The sequence below is a fragment of the Halichoerus grypus genome, chromosome 8, assembly GCF_964656455.1.
Source record: "Halichoerus grypus chromosome 8, mHalGry1.hap1.1, whole genome shotgun sequence".
NCBI classification, from domain to species: Eukaryota; Metazoa; Chordata; class Mammalia; order Carnivora; family Phocidae; genus Halichoerus; species Halichoerus grypus.
The window spans coordinates 24,108,262-24,128,845 of record NC_135719.1 but is presented as its reverse complement, the minus strand read 5'-3'; the positions used below and the strand labels follow the sequence as shown (position 1 = coordinate 24,128,845).

The 20,584-nt window shown below is 45.4% G+C and overlaps 1 long non-coding RNA gene across 1 annotated transcript in view; it reads left to right on the top strand.

Moving 5' to 3' along the window:
• Positions 1-8,216: 8,216 nt before the first annotated feature.
• The window catches only part of LOC144382742 (uncharacterized), an 85,697-nt gene continuing 73,329 nt past the window's right edge, over positions 8,217-20,584 (top strand). Inside the window, exons 1-2 of the long non-coding RNA XR_013450128.1 lie at positions 8,217-8,480; positions 14,765-14,917. This is a non-coding gene — a long non-coding RNA (uncharacterized LOC144382742). The remainder of the gene's footprint in view (positions 8,481-14,764; positions 14,918-20,584) is intronic.

Below are 20,584 nucleotides of genomic sequence, written 5' to 3'. Positions count from 1 at the left end.
TGGCTCAGGTTGTGATCTCAGGGTAGTAAGATCAAGCCCCGTGTTGGACTCCGCACTCAGTGGGAAGTCCGCTTGAGGACTTTCTCTCTTCCTCTTCCTCTGCCCCTCCCCCTGCTCACTCTTTCTTTCTCTCTCTCTCAAATAAATAAGTAAATCTTTTTTTTTTTTAAAGGATGAATGCTATGCATAGCAATATTAATGACTACTACTATATCCAACATTTGATGTGTGCTAGGTGGTGTTTTAAGTGTTTTGCACAGGCTGACTCACTTACTCCTTACAAACAACACTTCTGTGAAGTGTTATGATTCTGTTATGGTTGAGGGAATGAGGTACAGAAAGAATCAGTTAGTAGCCCAAGGCTAGACATGGTAGAATCAGGACCTAATGCAGCTTGGTTCTGGAGCCTGTATTCTTTTTTTTTTTTTTTAAAGATTTTATTTATTTATTTGACAGAGATAGAGAGCACAAGTAGGCAGAGAGGCAGGCAGAGGGAGAGGGAGAAGCAGGCTCCCCACTGAGCAAGGAGCCCGATGCGGGGCTCGATCCCAGGACCCTGGGATCGTGACCCGAGCCGAAGGCAGCCGTTTAACCGACTGAGCCGCCCAGGCGCCCCCTGGAGCCTGTATTCTTAATCACGAACCTTAATCATGATAGATGGGCACATCTATCTTATTGGCCATCTAGCATTTGGACCCTGTCTCTCTTAGGGGAATTTCCCTCCATCTTGAGAGGCAGAGGCCACATCCCACAGTAAAAACTAAAAATGCCAGCCATTCACTTCCCCTGCATTTTTTTTTGCAGCTGGACTGCAGGCCTGTGGCCTTGGCCCCACCAGTCAGACACACTCATGTCAGACTTTGGTAGGAGCTAGTGATTAAGGAAGTAGGGACTTCTTAGAATTCATACTGGCAGGGGTGTAGCTATATACAGCATCCAAGGCTAGTGGTGTGGTTCTGACAGCAGGACCCAGAGTCTAGTGTCTGTGTATCAGTAATTCCCAGCAGTACCCCATCTTGGAGTGGATAAACATACTCCAAAAGGGCCCAGGCACTCCCTGGAGCTGCACAAAGAGAAAGGTCAGCTTCCTGGTATGCTGTTGCTGGCACTGCCATCCTCCCCCTCCAACCCAATATTTTCATGTTGAGTAGGAAAGAAAAAGACCTTACTCCTAGTTTACTGATGTCCCAGCACAATATGCTGACACCATCCAAGATGGAGGACTGCTACATAATGGTGCCTCTCAAAGGGAGCCCTGAAAGACGGGGGGACAGGCCACTTTCCAGTGGGCAGAACTGTGGGTGGTATATCAGTTTGTACTTGCCTGGAAAGAGAGAGAGCTTGGGTTAAAAATCTTCATCATGGGCAGTGGCTAATGGTTTGGCTGGACGCTCAAGGTCTGAGAAGGACCATGATTGCAGTCGGTGATACGGAAACTTGAAGGAGAGGGATATGGGTGGTCCTTTTAGAATGATAAATATGATAAATACTTGCCTCCCACATGAATTCACCCAAAGGCTTTCACTGCAAAGAAGCTTTTCAGCAATGAGGGGGACCCTGCCCCCCTTGTAGGTGTCAGTCAACCTCTCCCCAGCCATCCAGTGTTTGCTCAGTGATCTCTTGAAGTAAGTGGAGTTCAAGGGGATAGAGGCTAGGCCTGGGCTAACAACCTGGCCTTACCTTCCTGAAGGGTGACTGGGTTGATGTCATCATCGCTGTGTGCCCAACCGGTAAGCAGCAACAATTAATCCAAAATGGCACCACACGTGGAGGGACCAGTCTGCTACCTGGCAAGATGCTGACTGCATTAGATCCACCTTATACCTAGGAATCAAGGACTGGAAATGGAAGTGGCGTGTCTCACTAAGAAACCCACTTGTAAACTTGTGACTCCCTGCTCTCCAGGCTCCGGGGCTCTGCTGGCTTCGAGGCCTTGGCAGCCAAGGGAGAAACGCTCCTACTAGAAAGTGCAATCATGGTTCCATTTAACTGGAAGCTGACTATTTCAGGCTCCTCTTGTCACCAGTGAGACAGGCCAGAGGGTGAGTTAGAGTGTTCCTTGTGGCAACTGGTACCTCGGGTATCAGAATCCCACAAGACTGCCCCCACTTCACACACCAGTTGCAAGTCCCAGGAACACCTGTACCTCTGACCAACCAGCTGTAAAATCAGAGTTTCCCTCAACCTTTCTCTCAGGTTCTATAATTTGCTAGAATGACTCACAGAACTCAGGGACACATTTTACTTATGTTTACTGGTTTATTATGAAGGTTGCAATTTGGGAATGGCCAAATGGAAGAGATGCATAGGGCAAGGTTTTGGGGTGGTGGCGGTGCATGGCTTCCATGCCCTCTCCAAGTGCCTCACCCTCCTAGCACTTCAATGTGTTCATCAACCTAAAACAACTCTCTGAATCCCATCACTGAGGTGTGTTTATGGAAGTTTCATTACCTAGGCATGACTGATGAAATCATTGGGTGTTTGTGATTGAATTCAATGTCCAGCCCCTCTTCCCTCCCTGGAGATCTGGGAGTGGGGCTGAAAATTCCAACCCTCTGATCATGGCTTGATCTTTCTGATGACCAGCCCCCATGCTGAAGCTATTTCTAGCATTCCTCCTCCTGCCCTCCCTACCAGCCAGAAGTCATCATTTTAGCATACAGAAGACACTCTTCTCACTTAGGAGATTCCAAGGGTTTTAGGAGCTCTGTGCCAGGAACTGGGGATACAGAAGTAATATATATTTTTTTAATTATACATGGTTGCCATACCCAGTGGGAAAAAATTAGAGAAGACTATAGGAAGTCCAATGGACAGTGCTATGAAAGGATCAGATTTCTCAGGAGTTTTCCCACCTGCTGAAAACTTAGGTGGAAAGGGTAGGAATGAAGTCTCTATTTCAACTAGGCCACATGATCAGTTGTAGAAACAGGGATTGTAGGACTGGCTCAGGTTTTCTCTTTGGTGTATTACATATTTTATTTGTTTCCTTATTCTTTTTTATCCATTTGTTCCACAATTTTGTATAGGGTGTATAATTGGTTGTTAACTTTATAATTATCGAATATGGAGTCTGGATTACAAAGGAGCTAGGGGATGAATGGTTATTATCCAGAGATGCTGGCCTTGGAGATGGACGCCATGACTGACAGTCCTTTGGGGTGTCCAAGTTTTGGGGTGCGATTCAGGTTGTGTGTTGGAGAGTTACATTATGTTCAGTAGGGAGTGTTTTTGACGTTGGGAAATTTTTAAGTTTGGTAACAAGAGTATATATTGATGAAGGGGAACCAAAAAATTGGATTCTGGGGGACATTTGTTTACCCAACATCTCATGGCCTTCCTATGACTAGGGGAGTCTCTACTTTATAAGACAAGATAGGAGGCAGCAACTTACCCCAGTGATAAAAACTGAAACACTAGACTTGTTTCACAGCCCCTCTTTCTGGGGGGGCGGTAGGTTGATATGTGACCTTGGCTCTGTCAGTCAGAATTCCCATGCCAGACACTGGGACTGCCAGAAGCAGGGACTTCTTAAGATTTACTTTGGTGAGAATGGTGACTGCTGCAGTAACTAAGTCAATTTCTGGAAGGAGCAGCCATAACCATGTGATCAGCAGGACCCCGAGCTCACCCCTGAAGTGTCTTCGTGCAGGTAGTGAAGTCCCATTCTCAATGAGACATGTTCTGTGGATAGAGTTTGGACATTTCTCCTGGCCATGTAGCCTCCTACAATGACTCCCTGGGTCACTCGAAAATCTTCTGATATATTTATTAATTTTTTGCTTGAATTAGATGGAATTGGTTTGCAACTAAGAAGCTGGTTGGATGGAATAAGAAGATGGAATTGCAACTAAGAAGCTGGTTAGTACGTGCCAAAGGGCAGACTGCTGGAGAATTAATTCTCCTGTTGATTAATGCTCATGTGCTTTTTACCAAGTGAGCAGACATTCTCATGAAAAAGCACAGAACTTCCTTATTAGATTGGAATTTAGAAATCCAGGACCCCCGTGTCCATCTCACACTTAGCTATTTGCTTTGATTTCAATATCAGTGCTTTCAAAGTAGAAAGTAATGTTTGCAAGTGGAGCAGACGTCAGTATTGTGCCCATGTGGTACCAGAACCAGTGTCCATGTGGCCTCAGTGGATGGCGCTCAGAACACCAGCGTGCGGATGTCTCTCTAGGCTAAGACTTGGCCATGGTTTCCAGCAGGGCCCTAACACAGTTACATGGGCTGCCATAACAGTGGTTCCACGCACGTTCATGTGTTCAGGGGAGGAGAATGGAGCAGGCCACCTTGTCTGAATGCATTTGGAGTACCAGATTCTCAGATGGAAAGCCATTGGGATTTTGGAATAGAAGTTGTGTTTTTAGGCTTTTGCAACCCCATTTCTGGAATTATTTGAGGTCCTGTGATGAGGGAAATTAGTCAAACTAGCAAAAGAATGGAAAAGGAGCATTGACTGATAGGTGCCCTTGTTGCTCTGGAACTATTGGAGAACCTGTTTGAGGCAAGCCTGCTTGGGAGACAGTGGGGAGGATGACTTGGCCTGTGTATGGCCAGTAGCCTAAGATGCTGGGCTGTGTGTGTGTGTGTGAGAGAGAGAGAGAGCGAGAGAGAGAGGACCCTGAGAGCATGGGCTCTGACCTTTACTCCCAGCTAGGAGTCTTTGGGGAAAGTATGGTGGTGGTGTACACCCCACCCCTTATTTAATCCTAACTGATTTCGGCCTTGTCATTAGGGCTCCGTGTTAGACCTTTGCAAATTTCTCACTGGAGTTTCCCTATGTCCCCTTCAGAAGGATGAACTTCATCCTCAAGTTCTTTGATTCCTAATTTATATTCTAATAAGAAAGTGCTGGGTTGACTCATTACAGGGTATTTAGCCTTCCTGGTTGAAAGAGAAATTAAAAAGGCATCTTGTATACCCACTAAGACTTTCCCCCAAGACTCTTAGCGAGGAGGGAAAGGTCAGTTTGTGTTGGCCGTTTATTTTTTTCCTTCTGTGGAAAGATATGTGAAATGTCTTCCATGGGTGAGTAAGAGATAATCAGATTCTGCCTCCTCCAGGATTCCCCAAGCTGACGCAAGATGATCACATTAACTTCCAGGGCGTTCCTTCTACATCCAGTCTACCTTTCTTGACAAAGTGCTCTTTCTTGCCTCAGCCCTGTTCAGTGCTCAACTAATAAAGCAAGTAAGCATGCAGGGTTCCCTGAGATTTGGCACCGACTTCCTCTCTGGGTAGTAGCTCTCCTTATTGTCTCATTCACAGACTCTCCCCAAAGATGCCACGCAACTTGCCAATTTTCTAATAATGCTTCTCTGATTCCAAGTCCCCTCTCTCATGTAGTTCTTGTAGAATCCTACTCCCGATGTTGGCCTTCCACAAAACCACACTTTCTTCCAGGTCTTCTTGACTTTCTACATCTGCCACCATGCAGGCTCCACAGCCAGAAACCCTGCCCCCAGACAGCCCCAAAGTTGTCACCCAGTTCCTAACTCAGATACCTCAGCTGGCACTGCTCCTGTGTCCACACTGGAACCATGGATGCTTTTGCTTCCAGAAACTGAATGTAGCTACCACCACTGTGGCCATCTCCACAGCTCTGTTGGCACAGGTCTCCCGTTCTGTGCCTCTCCCTTCCTCGGCAGAGTCCAGGGAGGGGCATGTGACTCCCAGAACCTATGTCCTAGGCCTGCACCTTCGAGCAAGGGATGCTGGGAAAGTGAGTGTCAGCCACTCTGGGTTTCTGTGGTGGGGCATGGGCTCTGCCTGACAAGGGAGGAGATGTGCCAAAAGCAAGAAGTGTGTTCAGAGTCTGGTCAGCTAAAGAAAATGCTAGAGGTCAACACATAATAACAGTGGCACTTAGGAGTGACATCATACTCAACTCAGATCACATGTTTTATCAGTAACTCTTCACATCGCCCTATACGCGTGGCCTAAATAATCTCTAATTTGTGTAAATAGGGATATCATATATAAGAAACTGAACACTTCTGTTGAAGACTCAGTGGTATCTTTTTCTGTCTGCAGGATAATTGAAAACTTCTTATGAGTTTCTGTTATGTATAGCATTATGGCATAGTATAAGGAATACTGAGCAAGGAATTTGAGTCTTGGATTCGAGTTTTGATTCTCTTACGCAACTGGTGTGATATTGAAAAAGTTACTTCTGCTTCTTTCTATTCATTTCTCTTGCTTGCAAAATGGGGCAATAATAACCATGCATGCTTATGAAATGAGATAAGAGCAGGAGAAGAATTTTATATGCCTTTCCAGGGACCTCACTCCCTTCTCAAATGACACATTTTTTTCAGGCTCAAATGTTTCCTCATCTGGGAAAATTTTCCCAGCCCCCTAGACTACATTAGTTCTTTCTTCTTTCTTTTTCTTTCTTTCTTTCTTCTTTCTTTCTTTCTCTTTCTTTCTTTCTTTCTTCTTTCTTTTTCTTTCTTTCTTTCGAGAGAGCATGAGCAGGGAGAGGGGCAGAGGGAGAGGGAGAGAGAAAATCTCAAGCCGACTACCCACTGAGCACAGAGCCTGACGTGGGGCTTGATCTCACAACCCTGGGATCATGACCTGAGCTGAAACCAAGAGTCGGACACTCAACCGACTGAGCCACCCAGGCGCCCCACATTAGTTGTTTCTTAACTGCTACAGTAGAAGCAGATGCTGAGTGTCCGAGAAATTTAAGAAAATACTGATTTGGTGTGGGGTTTGGGGGTGGGAATGGGAAGGACAGGACGGGCAAGTCAGAGAAGACTTCACTGGGGGGTTCACACTTGAAATTCTGTCTTCTCTACCATCCATCCTGGGCCCACCAGATGTTGACAGGAGGGATGCTAGAACACCCACTTAAGTGATCCAGAGATCGTAACTCTAGTGGAAGAAGCATCACATGTAGAATGAGTGTCCCTGAAGCTGACTCTCCTGTCCATGCACTGACCTGGCTGGCTCTCACTGGAGCAGCCAACATCATTTGACCTCATCCTCTGAGACTCAGCTCAGGAGCCCCTTCTCTAGAAAGCCTTGGCTCACCAACCTCTCGTAATTCAATCTCTTGGCTGGAATAGGTACCTGTATCAGTCAGTATAGGCTACGTTGTGCTGTGATAACAAACACTCCCAACATGTAAATGGCTTCAAAAAACAAGACTTATTTTCTGCTGAAGCTTATGGTACACATCCATTGCTGGTGGGCTAGAGGTTCTGCTTTAAGTTGTCCCCACTCAGCCTAGTTGGCAGGCACTCTGTCTCTGTGCCTTCAGGATACTGAGGTAGGCCCTGCTCTTACGGCATCTGCTGCAAATCACATGTGGCACTTCTGCTCATGTTTCATTGCAAAGCAAGTCATAAGACCACCACAATCTCAAGAGACCAGGAAACAGAATACTGCCATGTTCCTTGAAGGGGGATAACTAGAAATCTTTGCTGAGCTGTCCGTTGACCCTCAGTGGCCCATTTGTGTGTGTGTGTGTGTGTGTGTGTGTGTTTTGAATGTTCTATGTGTATAGTTAGCTTTTGCACATTGTCTTTAATGATCTTCTTTTATATCCAGATTCTCCATTAGCCCGTAAGTCCACTCAGGGCAAGAGTTGTGTTTGACTCTGTATTCCTGGTCCAGAGAGTGGGGGGAATTTGCCCAACTCTGGTGGTCTTTTGTAGCCATTCATCATCACATGTGAGATCTCTTGCCCAGGGGCATCTCCAGACTTTTCCAAAGGCTTTCAAGTTACCTGGCTTCATTCTCCACAGGCCCTGGGTGAAAACAGTTGAATGGTCAGCTAAAGAAAATGCTAGAGGTCAACACATAATAACAGTGGCACTTAGGAGTGACATCATACTCTGATAATCTGAACTCATAATCTGAATGGTCTCAACTATGCTGGTCAAGAGCAGCTTATCTCCTGTCCCAGGTGCAGCTGTGTTTTCATCTGGACCCCAGGAGCTTCCTCTCATTTTCCTCAGAGGATAGGGGGAGAACTGAAAATGAAAATCCTTTGGGCAGCACAGGCTCTGTGGGTGCCAAATATCCATAAACCCATTACATCTGGGCCGCGGGATGTTCGGTGTCTGCCTCCTCCTCCCTAAGGTCTGACCCACATCTGAAAACCCCTAGCTGTCTGACTAAACAAAGCTTTATCCCTGTGGTGGTGGAACTGTCCCAGACTTTGGCCTCACAAGGTCCTTACCCACCTTGCACAGGGAACACCTGGAAGTAGGCCACCAGCTCAGCCAGGAGAGCACCCCTGTGATGGGATGACCTGTCAGCTCTTCCGCTCGGGACCCCAGAGGTGATGGATGGACGGGGCCAGCTGGCTGCCTCCCCTGAGCTGGTGAACTTGGCACAGGAGCTTCACCAGCAGATGTTTGGCCTTGGGTGGAGATGCTTCCTGAACACCTCTCTCCTCTGCCTCTCAAGAACAGATGCCAGGAGAGGCTGGGTGGAGAGTCCCAGGCCTCTGATCAGTGCCGGTAAATGCTGACCTGGGTGCTGGATCCTGCCTGTCAACCAGAGCCTCTGAAGAAAAAAATCAAAAGGGGAAACACCGGGAAGAAAGAAAATGAAATGGGCCGAAGAAATTTCATTAGGTTGATTGCTTAGAGATAAAGACAGGCCAGAGGAAATATTCGCAGGAGTTAAAAGACCCAGCGCGACATTTTTGATACCAATGATGGCAATTCGATTTCTGTTTATTTTTGTCCTCACGTTGCTGACAGCTCCCCTCATTCTCTTAAATATGGGTTGCCAGAGTCAATTAAATATGCAAGAGGAACAGTACACATTTTGGAGGAAAGTAATGATTGTTACACCTTAGAGCAGCTTAATGAACGCATTAATAAACGATCCTTCGCCATGATTTTCTCTTAATAGCCATCAAAATCTTTGTAAACCTAAAGCACAATACATAACATCTTGTTCCAAGATTTGCTTTTAAAAAAAAAATCAATGCATACCTAAGTTATTTGTGTCAAAACTCATTTATTTTCACAATAACATGGACTGTCAAACCTGACATCCTGCTAATAGCATCCAGTGCATTTCCATATTATTCAAATATTTCCTTTTATGAAATGGGCACTTTTATTCACACCACCCTGCGTACCATGCAGCACGCATTTGCACATTAGCTCAGTTCACACAGCCAGAGAGGGGTTACCTGTGGCAACTAATTATGCCACCCTTTATGCATATTAATGAGGCTGGGAGCAGCCATTCTCTGTTCTGCAGAGAGGAAAAACAATTCCAGCCTAAATGGGAAACCGATTATAGGCAGAATACCAGAGAGTCAGAGAGCGATTTTTGATAATTTTCCATTTCTGATGTCCCTAGGTGTATTCATTTTCTATTGCGGCTGTAACAAATGACCACAAACTTTGTGGCTTAAAACACAAATTTATTATCTTACAGTTCTGGAGGTCAGGAGCGCCACACGGGTCTCACTGGGCTAAAATGAAGGTGTCAGCAGAGCTGTGTTCCTTTCTGGAGGTTCCTGGGGTGTATCTGTTTCCTTGCCTTTTCCAGCTTCTGGAGGCCTCTCTCTGGTCCTTGCACATAAACCCCCATTTCAGAACCAGGAAGGGGGTGCTGAAGCCTTCTCACACTGCCATCTCTCTCTGACCACAGTCTGGAGAAAGACTCTCCAGTTTTAAGGATTCCTATGGGTAGGTAAGACCCACCAGGATAACTCCAGATAATCTCCCCATCTCACAGCCCTTAACTAATCACTTCCACAAAGCCCTTTAGCCATGTAAGGTGCCATATTAACAAACAGACAGGCTCTGCAATTAGGACGCCACCATCTTAAGCAGGTGAGGGTGGGATGGGGGTGGAGTGCTTATTTGGCCTCTCACCCCAGATATCTTTCACGTCCAGCTGTGCTGGAAGAAGCCAAACATAATGCTGAGGGGGATTGCAGATTTCCTCACGGGTTGGTTACTCATTTCTCATCTGCTACTTCTCCTCATTGATCTCACATCCCTTTTCTTCTCTTCTGCCTCCGGATCCTTGCCTTTCCTTTCTCTGTCTCCTCCATCCACTTCCTCTGTCTCTTTCTGTCACTTTGTCCTTTTTAGTTTTTCCTGTCATCCAAACACAACAGCCCACTTGAGTCAGCAGCCTTGGTGAGCGTTCCCCATCCCTGGATCTGTGCTTCATATTACTGGTCTCCTCCTTTGAAGTTGAACATGATGGCATCGATGGCCCCATTTCATTTCGACCTAAACACATTGGCCACTTCTATGCACCGGGCTCCCTACAAAGCAGGGACACTGCAAAGGCACAGGGAATGGAGCAGACACTTGGATGCCCTGCCCTTTGCATGCCCTTGAAGTACCCCTGGCCACCACGGGCACTTCCTGTATGGTCCTATGGTGGCTTTCTGCATTTCTTTGCCTGACAGCTTTCTCTGGCTTTGGTGGAGTACAGGGGACAGTGTCAGGGAACTAAGGCCCCAGGAGCCACCCTCAGCGGGTGAGGGGACGGATGTTGGTGAACAAGCACTGGCTTTCTTAGCTCCCAGTGAGACAGTACAGGGGCCTGTCTACACAGCTCCCCATGGTCAAGAATGGGATAAGCCCCAGTTGCTTGCAGTGACAACCCACCCTGTCCCCTTCTCTGGCTTACTCCCCCATACCCTCGCAATACTTCCTGGGGTCACCTTCCGCATAAACACATGCCCAAGTTCTTGTCTCAGGGTCTGCTTTTGGGAGAACCCCAGCTCCAGCAGAAGACCTGATTCCTGTGCTGGAGATTATCAGGGAGAGAGACACACTCAAAAAGAGGGTGGTGTGAACAGAATCAAGGGGCCCAGAAAAGTGAGGTCCTGTACAAATGTGTCCCCTCGTGTGTCCTCGACCTCTTTCAGTAAATCTTCCTCAAAAAGGAAATAGTACCTTTCCTCTGACTATTTAAAAATGTTTCCTTTTAGAACAATTGGAATTGGCTGCCCCTGGTGGCAAAGGCAGGAAGCCCTGCTCCTGACCTCCAGGGAACAGAAAGTGAGAGAGGGAGGTTGGGGGCTCTGGTCAGTGGCTGGTCCAGTCCTCACTCCAGGAAGAAAAGGCTGGATGGGCAAAAGCAGAGCCATTTCTTGTGCATGAAAAATGAGTGATAAGTATCCAAAGCAAAAATCCTGTACTTTCCACACTGACATCCCACCTCCCTTCTCCTGGGGCTGGTTCTAGTTGTCCTGCCCCAGGTGCAGAATCCAGCTGTGACATTGACTCCTTGACCTGGTGGAAGAGATCCATCCTGCCTGCTGTCCCCCAGGGGTGCATTCCTGAGCTCCTTGGCCTGTACCCATAAGAAATGCCTACAGCAGGGAGCCTTTATTTTATGAAACCACAGCTGCCTTTGAAGTAATCATTGCCATATCAAATTGGGAAGCTAATCTGATTTTAGAAGTATGGCCAAATCTCTGCTTAAAATTCCCTTATAATTATCAGGGGCCTTGAATCTACAGCAACCATCTCAAACTATAGAAGAATTTATGAATTAGAAAATGATAGATACATGTTCTTCTCACTAGCACAGATACTTAAGTTGACCAGAGCAGAGAGGCTGCCATCTTGCTTGGGTGGAGGCACAGGTAGGGTGGTTGGGAGAAGTCAGTGTTTTTTTTCAGGAGGAGATATAAATCAACCCATTTTGATGGTGGGCATCAAATCTTTTTTTGGCCAACGCTGCCTGAATTCTCTTTCAGTCTTGTAAGGGTTAGAAAAATGCCTAAGTGGGTGGTTTCTCAAAATGGCCACAAGATAGAAGGTGAGAGCAGGGATTCTCCATGGTGGCAGTGGGGAGGAAGAGATGTTACATGCTTTCTCAGGATGGGACATATCAAAACAGGGTGAGGAGGGACACATGAGCAGTTTGGAAAAATGTATTCTGAATTATAAGTTATTCATAATACCAGTGCAAATTTAAGTTCCTTGACTGGTAGGATATTAAGGGCATTTTAGAATCTTGGGAGTGGGGGATTGAGTTTTTATATTTGCATCAAGGGGCAAGGGCTTTTTCTTTTTTTAAAGATTTATTTTTTGGGAGAGAGAGAAAGTGTGGGGGTGAGGGCAGAGGGAGAGGGAAAGAGAGTCCTGAGCAGACTCTGCAATGAGCTCGGAGCCCCACGTGGGGCTCAATCTCATGACCCTGATATCAGGTCCCGAGCCGAAACCAAGAGCTGGATGCTCAACTGACTGTGCCATCCAGGCATCCCAAAGGGCAATGGCTTTTAAAAGATTGTAAACACCTCTGAGGGTGGGATATAAAAGAAGGTCAATAACTTTTACAATGATGTCCCAAGTTAGGAACAAGAAATGAGTGGAAGAGAGATACTTCAAGAATAAAAAGACAATGGAATGATCCTGGGACAAGCCAATAATGAAATTCTTCAAGACTTAGGAGAGAGAGAGCCCTGTCTTGCTCTACCTCCTCCCAAGGAACCAAGGGCGTTTATGAGAGGATGTCTCTTGTTTAGGGTGGAGGTACAGGTGCGGGGGGGAGGCGATTTCTGTCCACAAATACTTCTTCATTCATTCAACAAAGATTACTGAGGACCTACCATGCCATAGACCATGTGCCTGGTGCTGGGCATATGGTTAGAAAGACAATTACATATCCGGAGGGAGAGATGGGTGCTTATCAACCATCACCCTGTCAACCATTACATAATGACAGGGGAAGTGTAACAGTCTGGGGTAAACAAAGCAAGAGAAGATCACAGGTAAACTGAGGCCTGGAGGATGGAAAGATGCCTAGGTAGAGGAAGTGGGGGATGTTCCAAGCAAAGTGAAGAACTCATCCGAAAGCCCAGAGAAGAGAGCCATTCAGAGAATGGAAACCAGCGTGGCTGTGGCACAGACAGCAAGAGGGAGAGTGGCAGGAGGAGGGTTGGGGAGAGAAGCAGGACCTGGTTCACAAAGGGCCTTGTAGGCCATGCTGAGCAGTTTAGATTTGATTCTTGGGGCAGCTGGAGCCTACCAGGCAGGGAAGTGATGTATTATGCATAGTTAACCTCTCCTGAGTGCTTGCCACCTGCCAAGATCTTTGCAGGACACATTTATTATTGTTTTCCTACTTGTCCTCAAATACTGTGTGGTTGGAACAGTGACCCCAGTTTGGAAGAGAAATTGCCTGGTTCCCCTCCATCAGAACAGTGATTATTTCCATCTTACAGATGAACAAAACTGAGGATCCAGGATGGTATGTGATTCACCCAAGTTCATACGACTGCTAGATGGTAGAGGATTGGGTTGCAGGTCTATATGCCATGGACTCCTGGTAGTTAAAACACTTCTCTGTATGTCCTCTTGGATTAGAGTCTTCTTTAAATAGACTACTGTGCAGAAGAGCAGGGCAGATCTGGAAGCCGAGGGAGCAGCTGAGGGCTTGCACAGCAATACCCTGAGAGGTGGTGTTGGTGGGCCAGAGTTGTGGGCATGGAGAAAGTGGGGAGATGGAGACATATCTAGAAAGCAGAAAGAGCAAGAGGGTGAGATTTGTTAGAAAGGGATATTCTTTTCTTCACAGTATATTTCTAAGATTATCATTTTTAATAATATTACATTATATAAATAAACCAAATTGTATATCCATTATGCTGCTATCATTTAGGTTGTTTGGCTATTATGAGAAATGCTCCTGGGGCACCTGGGTGGCTCAGTTGGTTAGGTATTCAGCTCTTGACTTTGGCTCAGGTCATGCTCTCAAGGTTGTGAGACTGAGCCCCACGTCGGGCTCTGTGCTGGGGGTGGAGTCTGCTTGGGATATTCTCTCTCTCTCCCTCTGCCCCTCCCCACCCCTCTCTCACTAGGGAAGGAGAAAAAAAAAAGAAAAGAAATGCTCTTGGCATGCTAGAAACAGATCCAAAATTGCACATTCTTTCTTAAGTTCCTACCATGGTATTGTGCACGGTTCCATATACTTTAATGTTTGCTTATGAATAATGGCAATTGAGTAGTAATCCTATGAATAGATTATTTAGTTTTGAAATGTATTTTCTTCTCAAAGTGTCTTTTCTCATTAAATTATTTTTCTATTATTATAATTGAGGTGGGTTTTTCTTCCCCATTGGAATTTCCATTGGTCATGATAGAAATGAGTGGGCCACAGAATCCATGGCCAAAAAATGTCCAGACAACTGTTCTAAGAAAAAGTGTGGGCTTTGGAGTTGGGAAAAACACGGTTAAAGAAACACAGGCAAAAACACGACGAACACATTCCTCATCTGTGGAATGGGTATAATAATACCAGCAAGGATCAGTATAATCATTACATGAAGTAAGCAGATGAAAGTTCCTTTAATATTACAAAGTGCTATGTAAATGCTGTGTTTAATACTTATTCCTTCTAGAATTCTAAAAAGAATTTAAGTTTTTCTTTAAGTAGATGACTATACCATATGACAAGTTACTGCTAGCATACAAAAAATATTTTTACTGAAAAGAAAATACTGACATAGAAAACTGTACAACACCAACGTATGGTTTAATGAATTATCATTAAGGTGGACATCCTATAACCACTACCCCGGGCAAGACCTAGAACTTTGTCACCTAGAAAGCCCCCTCCCCTCCATTTGTCCCATCTCTATCACAGACCTTTCTCTCCCCACTATCCTGACTCGTCTACAAATTATTTCCTTGTGTTTCCTTCTATTTTATTACGCAGATGTGCATCCCCAAACATTATGATACAGTCTTGCCTCATAATATTATCTTTTAAGGCTCTTTTAATCTAGTTTTTTTTCCCTCCCTTGCAGTCCATCTGATGAAGAGCCAGGCTTACGTGCCCTGCGGTTTCCCCCAGTCAGGATCTTACTGATTGCACGTGCATGGTGCACCTCAACAAGTCCCTCTCTCCTCTACATTTCCTGCACATTGGCAGCTGGATCCAGAAGCTTGCTCAGACTCAGGTTAGACTCCTTTGGCCAGATGAATGGGTGATGCCATATGCTTTCACAGGGGGCCACAGAAGGTGACTTCTGGTTGTCTCTCTCTCTCTTTTTTTTAAGGTTTTATTTATTTATTTGAGAGAGAGAGAGAGAGTGATCTGGAAGGAGAGGGAAAGAGAATCTCAAGCAGACTCTGCGCCGAGCACAGAGCCAGACGTAGCACTTGATCCCACGACCACGAGATCATGACCTGAGCCAAAACCAAGAGTTGACCGCTCAACCCACTGAGCCACCTGGGTGCCCCTGGTTGTCTCTTTTTTATGATGTGATGACTAATGCCTTGCAGAGCCTAAACCCATTACTTAATAGGGGGCTGCAAAATAGGGTATTCTAATTTTATAAATTTTTGGCCGTTTATTCATTGGACTTCTTTTATAAAAAGATGCTTCTTCTCATCTACCATTTGGTTACTCAGTTGTCCAGATCATGCAAAAAAGCAGAATAAATACTTGAATCTTTCCCTTCATTTAACAATTTTCAAGATAATGGCTGTGTTTCCTTTCAGCCTCTGATGGTGATTTATTTTTCCCTTAAAGTCATTGTTAGCTCATGGATTTAAAGATACTTGATGGACTAAGTCTTCTGAAATTATGCCAGTTCACTCCAAACTTAACTCTCAGAGTCAGAAGTTCCTGTTGTCAAGCCCCAACTTCACTTTCTCACTTTCTCTGCTTTATCACATTTTTGTTTATTTGATGGGGTGGCTTCTTTCTGATTCCAGTCTCCCCTCTCCTCCAATCCTTTTTAAATATCTTTTATTTTATTTTGACATTTAACTTGTACAAAAAAAAGGGCTCAGAGCATAATGCACGGCTCCAACAGTTAACACCACTCCGTTGTAAAAATAGAACACGCCAGCACCCCCAGAAATCCCTTCTGCATATGCCCTCCCCATCATGATGCCCTCCCTTCATTCTCACTATTCTCAATTTTGACACTATGATTGGGTTTTGCTTTTCTCTTTAACATCTTATAAATGGAATTATATGGTATGCATTTTGTGTTTGGTTCCTTTTGCTCAAGGTCATGGCCATGAGGTTTATCCATGCTTCGCATGCCTAGTGGTTTAGCATTCCGTTGCACAAAGGCACCGTGATTCTGCGATTTTATGTATTCATTCTTCTGTGGGTGGTCCTGTAGGCTGTTTCTGGCTTGAGGCCATTATGAATACTGCAGGTATAAACAGTTTTGTACAAGTCTCCTGGTAGACCTCTGCACATTTTTATGTGGGGTCTCGTTCTCAGAGAGGAGTTCATGATTTTTTTTTAGGGGGGATCTCTTCCACTTTAGTAGCTACTTACAGTTTTCTGAACTTCTCATACCCATTCCCATTACTTCATAGTCTTGTCAGCACTTGGGGTGGTTGGTCTTTTCAATTTCAGTCATTCTAGTGATGTGACATTTTATTGTTTTAATTGACAGTTCTGATGACTAATGAGATTGAGCACATTTTTATTTATTTGTTATACATTTGGAAGACCTTTCCTTTCAAGTTCCTCTTACACTTTTTTTTTCTGTTGGTTTGACTGTCTTTTGGGGGAGATTGATTTGCATAAGTTCTTTCCATATAGTCTGGATACAAGCCCTCTGTCAGCTGTTTGGGTTGTAAGTACATTCCTCCAGGCTTCCTTTTTCACCCTCTTAAGGGTGTCTCTTGATGAACAAACTGTTCTTGATTTTGGGTGGCTCAGTTGGTGAGTGTCTGACTCTTGATTTCGGCTCAGGTCATGATCTCAGAGTCGTGGCATGAGCCCTCTGTCAGTCTCTGCGTTCAGTGGGGAGTCGGTTTGAGATTATCTCTCTCCCTCTCCCCCTCCCCCGTTCTCTCTCTCTCTCTCCCAAATAAATAAATAAATAACCTAAAAAAAAAAGTTATTGATTTTAACGCAAATAACAACCCAAACCTCTCCTTAATGGCTAGTGCCTTTTATGACTTTTAAAGAAACATTCCTCTACCCTGAAGTCATTAAGATTAATTACTGTGTTCCTTTTCACATTTAGAGCTATAATTCACTGGGAATTTTTGTATATGCTGTGAAGTAGGGGTCAAGTTTTTTGTTTTTGTTTTTTCCCCACATGAATAGCCAGTTTTGGGCTTCACAGTCTCGTCCGGAATCAGTACATATCTCCTTGTCCATGTCCCCCAGCCCTGGGGAAAGATGCTCCTAAAGCTGACCCCATCTCTCTGAGGTTTTCTCTTGGCCCCTAATTCTTTACTTTCTTGTTAGTTCTCAGATGTCCTCAAGAAGATATTTTGTTGCTGCTGTTGTTGTTGTTTTATTTTGTCCAGCTTTTTCTGTTTATCCTCAGAGAGAGGATTGATCCAGATTATGTATTCTGCCCCCAGTTCATTCTTTACTATGGTCAACGATCATTTCTAAAATATAAACAATCATCTCATCCCTTTGATTAAAACATTGCAGTCACTCTTGAATACCTTTGGAGAGCATTTTTCAGTGTGTATTCTGGGCCTCTCTCTATGAGTTGCGGGGAAAATATACGGTTTCTATGGTCAGATACCTTCTTCCTGAGAGTTGGAGGTAAGCCGGTGTAAACAGCATAATGCAGGGTTCTTGAGCATAGGCCTCCTCAAGGCCTCTGTGTATATGACGCATTGTGGGGAGGCTGTTGGAGAAGTGGTTCCCAAATCTGTTTGACCACAGAGCCCTTTCTTCACCCAGCATCTCAAAAAAACTTACTCTTCCAGAGAAATCACTGGAAAGTGCTGCTTTAGGTACAAAAGGTGTTCCACTGTAAGACTGGCGACCTGCCTTCTGTGTTTTCAGCCTTGCCCCTGGCTTTTCTCTCTCTCTCCCACACTATGCTCCAGCCCCCACTGGGGCCACTCACATTTTTTCTGTGTTTTCTGTGATCCATTCTGTTCCTTTGCTACTGCCTGGAATGTCTTCTGCTTCTTGGCCTAACTCATACGTACCCTCCCAGGTGGGGCCTCATCTTCTCCTGGAAGCTTCTTTGACCTTGGGCCTATGGACTCCCTCCTTTGTTCTTTCAAAGCCTCCCCCTGGGATTCCTTCTCCTCATAGTACTGACAGGACAGCAGTAGAATTGTCTCCTTCCCTCCCAACTTTCCCCCCTTTACTCAGGCGCTCCAGGAGAATTGGGCCAGACACGTCCTTCATCTGACTAATGGTGCTTCGGTATATCGGGGCACCCAATAATGGTTCCAGTCATTCGTTTACTTTGTACCAGCATTCACTGAGTGTCCGTCAGGGGCTGGGCTCCACTCTAGGAGCAGAGAAGGAAACAAGATGGTCAAGTTGGCTTGGACTTCATATTCTCACAGATGTGAATGTTCCCCAGAAAAGTCTTGACAAGACACCATTGGCTTATGCTAGTGCTACCCCAACCTCAAGGCAAGCAGGGCTGCCTCGGGACGCTGTCAGATAAATCATCTTTCTCCAGTGAGCCTGTGTCTTGTCTGCAGTCAAGGAGGGGCTGGAAACTGGAGCCTCTAGGAGCCTATAGCGCTGTGTGATCTGTAGATTCTTAATGAAAGCTAAGATCTCCAAGAGTGTTCCCTCACGCATACGGTCCTATGACTGCAGGATTATGGCTTGCTGTTTCACTCGTAGAGAATAATCTTGTGTCTCTTTGCACAAGAGATGTTCCAACAAAGCTCAGCCCTCAGGCAGCTGTTTGGGTTGAGATCATCTTCCCTCTTATCTTAGTCTTCATGGGTGGAAAATGAGTTTTAATTAGGTTCTGGTACAAGTGGAAGCTTGAATATTCTGCATTACTGACTGTGACTGGTAATAAAATTGTAATAATAATAATAATTATAAAAACAGTAGCAATAATAATGGCGGCTATCATTTCTTGAAGGCCCACCGTGTCCTAGTCAACAGTTGATAAACGCCCTATTTGGACTGGAGTCCTGTGCTGATGGAGTTGTCCAGGAGATAACAAGGTGCAGGGGAGGGCATGTGCCGTGGAGTGACACAGGCCTGGGTTCGACTCCTAGCATTGTCACTTACTAGCTGGCGGACTTAGGCAAGTTCCTCACTTTTTCTGAACTTCAGGGTCCTCTCCTATAAAAATGATAAAATCAGGCTCATAGAGCTGTTAAAGAGAATGAAATATGATGTATGGATTGCTTCTTGCCCGGTGCCTGGCACGTAGTGCTCAAAGCCTAGTGGCTGTTCCTTGTGGCCCACTGGACACCTCCCTCTGGGTGGCTTGGACCTGTGGGCAAGGGGCAGGAACGGGTCCTGGACCCCATATCTGCAGGCACTGCTTGGGCCTCTTCTTTGCTGAGGACCATGAGCACTGTGGGGTTGAGCACTGTGGGGTTGCCCACGTTGGGTTTGGGAGAATTTCTGCTGCCTGCAATCTCTTCCTGCTACCCTATATCCCACATTGGGTGCTTTTGTTGTGAACTCTGACCTCAAGCAATCCTGAGTGCTTGAAAAGTCTAGATCCTTTTCTTTGTCCACCTAAGTTGAGGGAAAAGGGGGGTTTTCACAAAACATGTCAAGGTGCTGAAGAAGTACAGCCTGGGAGGAAATGGCCAGTGATGGATCGTTCTGCGGAGCAGATGTGCGGGCATGTTTGATTCCATTTACAGCTCTCCAAGGGGAGTTTGGGTCTCAGCCTGGGTGGCTCCGATCAGCTCTGGGGGGCCAGCTGGTGATGGGCTGGGGACACAGCTTCTTCCGGGATTGATGTCCCTTCTGAACTGTAGCAGACTAATGCCTACTACATGCCTGGTCTGGTTCTAAGTGTCCTCAGTTCATTATCTAGAATCCTCACACATCCTCTGAGAGGTTGATAAGGAAAATCTGTGTCCTAAGATGGCTGACTGAGCCAGCGAGAGCATCCCAGTCCTTGCCCCGGGGCTCTTCCGGGTTCTTCTCCCTGCCCCGCTTAGCGCTCGCACCAAAAGTGCCTCTTTTGCTCGGGGCTCAGACCTTTGGAGACCACTCTCCTCTGAGCCTGCTGGTGTTAAATAAACCTCCTATCCTCCAAGATCTCTGAGTGCTGCTTGGTTCTTCCTTCGGGTGATCCAGTCCAGGTTCTGTAACAAGGTGAGGAGGCTTAAAGGCTTGGAAAGATGAAAGATGAAAACGATGTTTTTGCAAAGACTCTAGCACCATTTCTGGTGCATCATTGGTCCCAGTAGGTGGGAGCTGTTCTTCAGAAGCTCAGGTTTAGAGAGGTTCAATAACCGACCCAAGGGCTGGACTGACCCCATGATTTGAACTACTCCCATGTCCATCCCTTTCATTTTTCCACTAAGATTTTTCTACAACTAGAAAGGGCAGAGATATTTAAGGAGGACTTAAATATATAAATTTATATTGAATATTTATTGAATAAAGGAGAAATAATTATTGAATAAACACATGAATGAGTGAATGAATGATTAGATGCATGAATGAAATATAACTGCTCTTCTTCTGTAGAAAACATGTATTATAGAGCCTTCTAGAAGAACTGGCTATAAACCCTTTCTCCATTTCTCACCAACCTCCCCTACCTCCTGCCTCTGAACACTCTATAGCTCAGTCATGAGGTAAATTGTGTGAGTGGGAGTAATTTAATCCTGAGGCTCTTGGAAATATCAACCAAGTTTCCTAAAGGAAAAAAAAATTTTCTCATTTTCTTAGA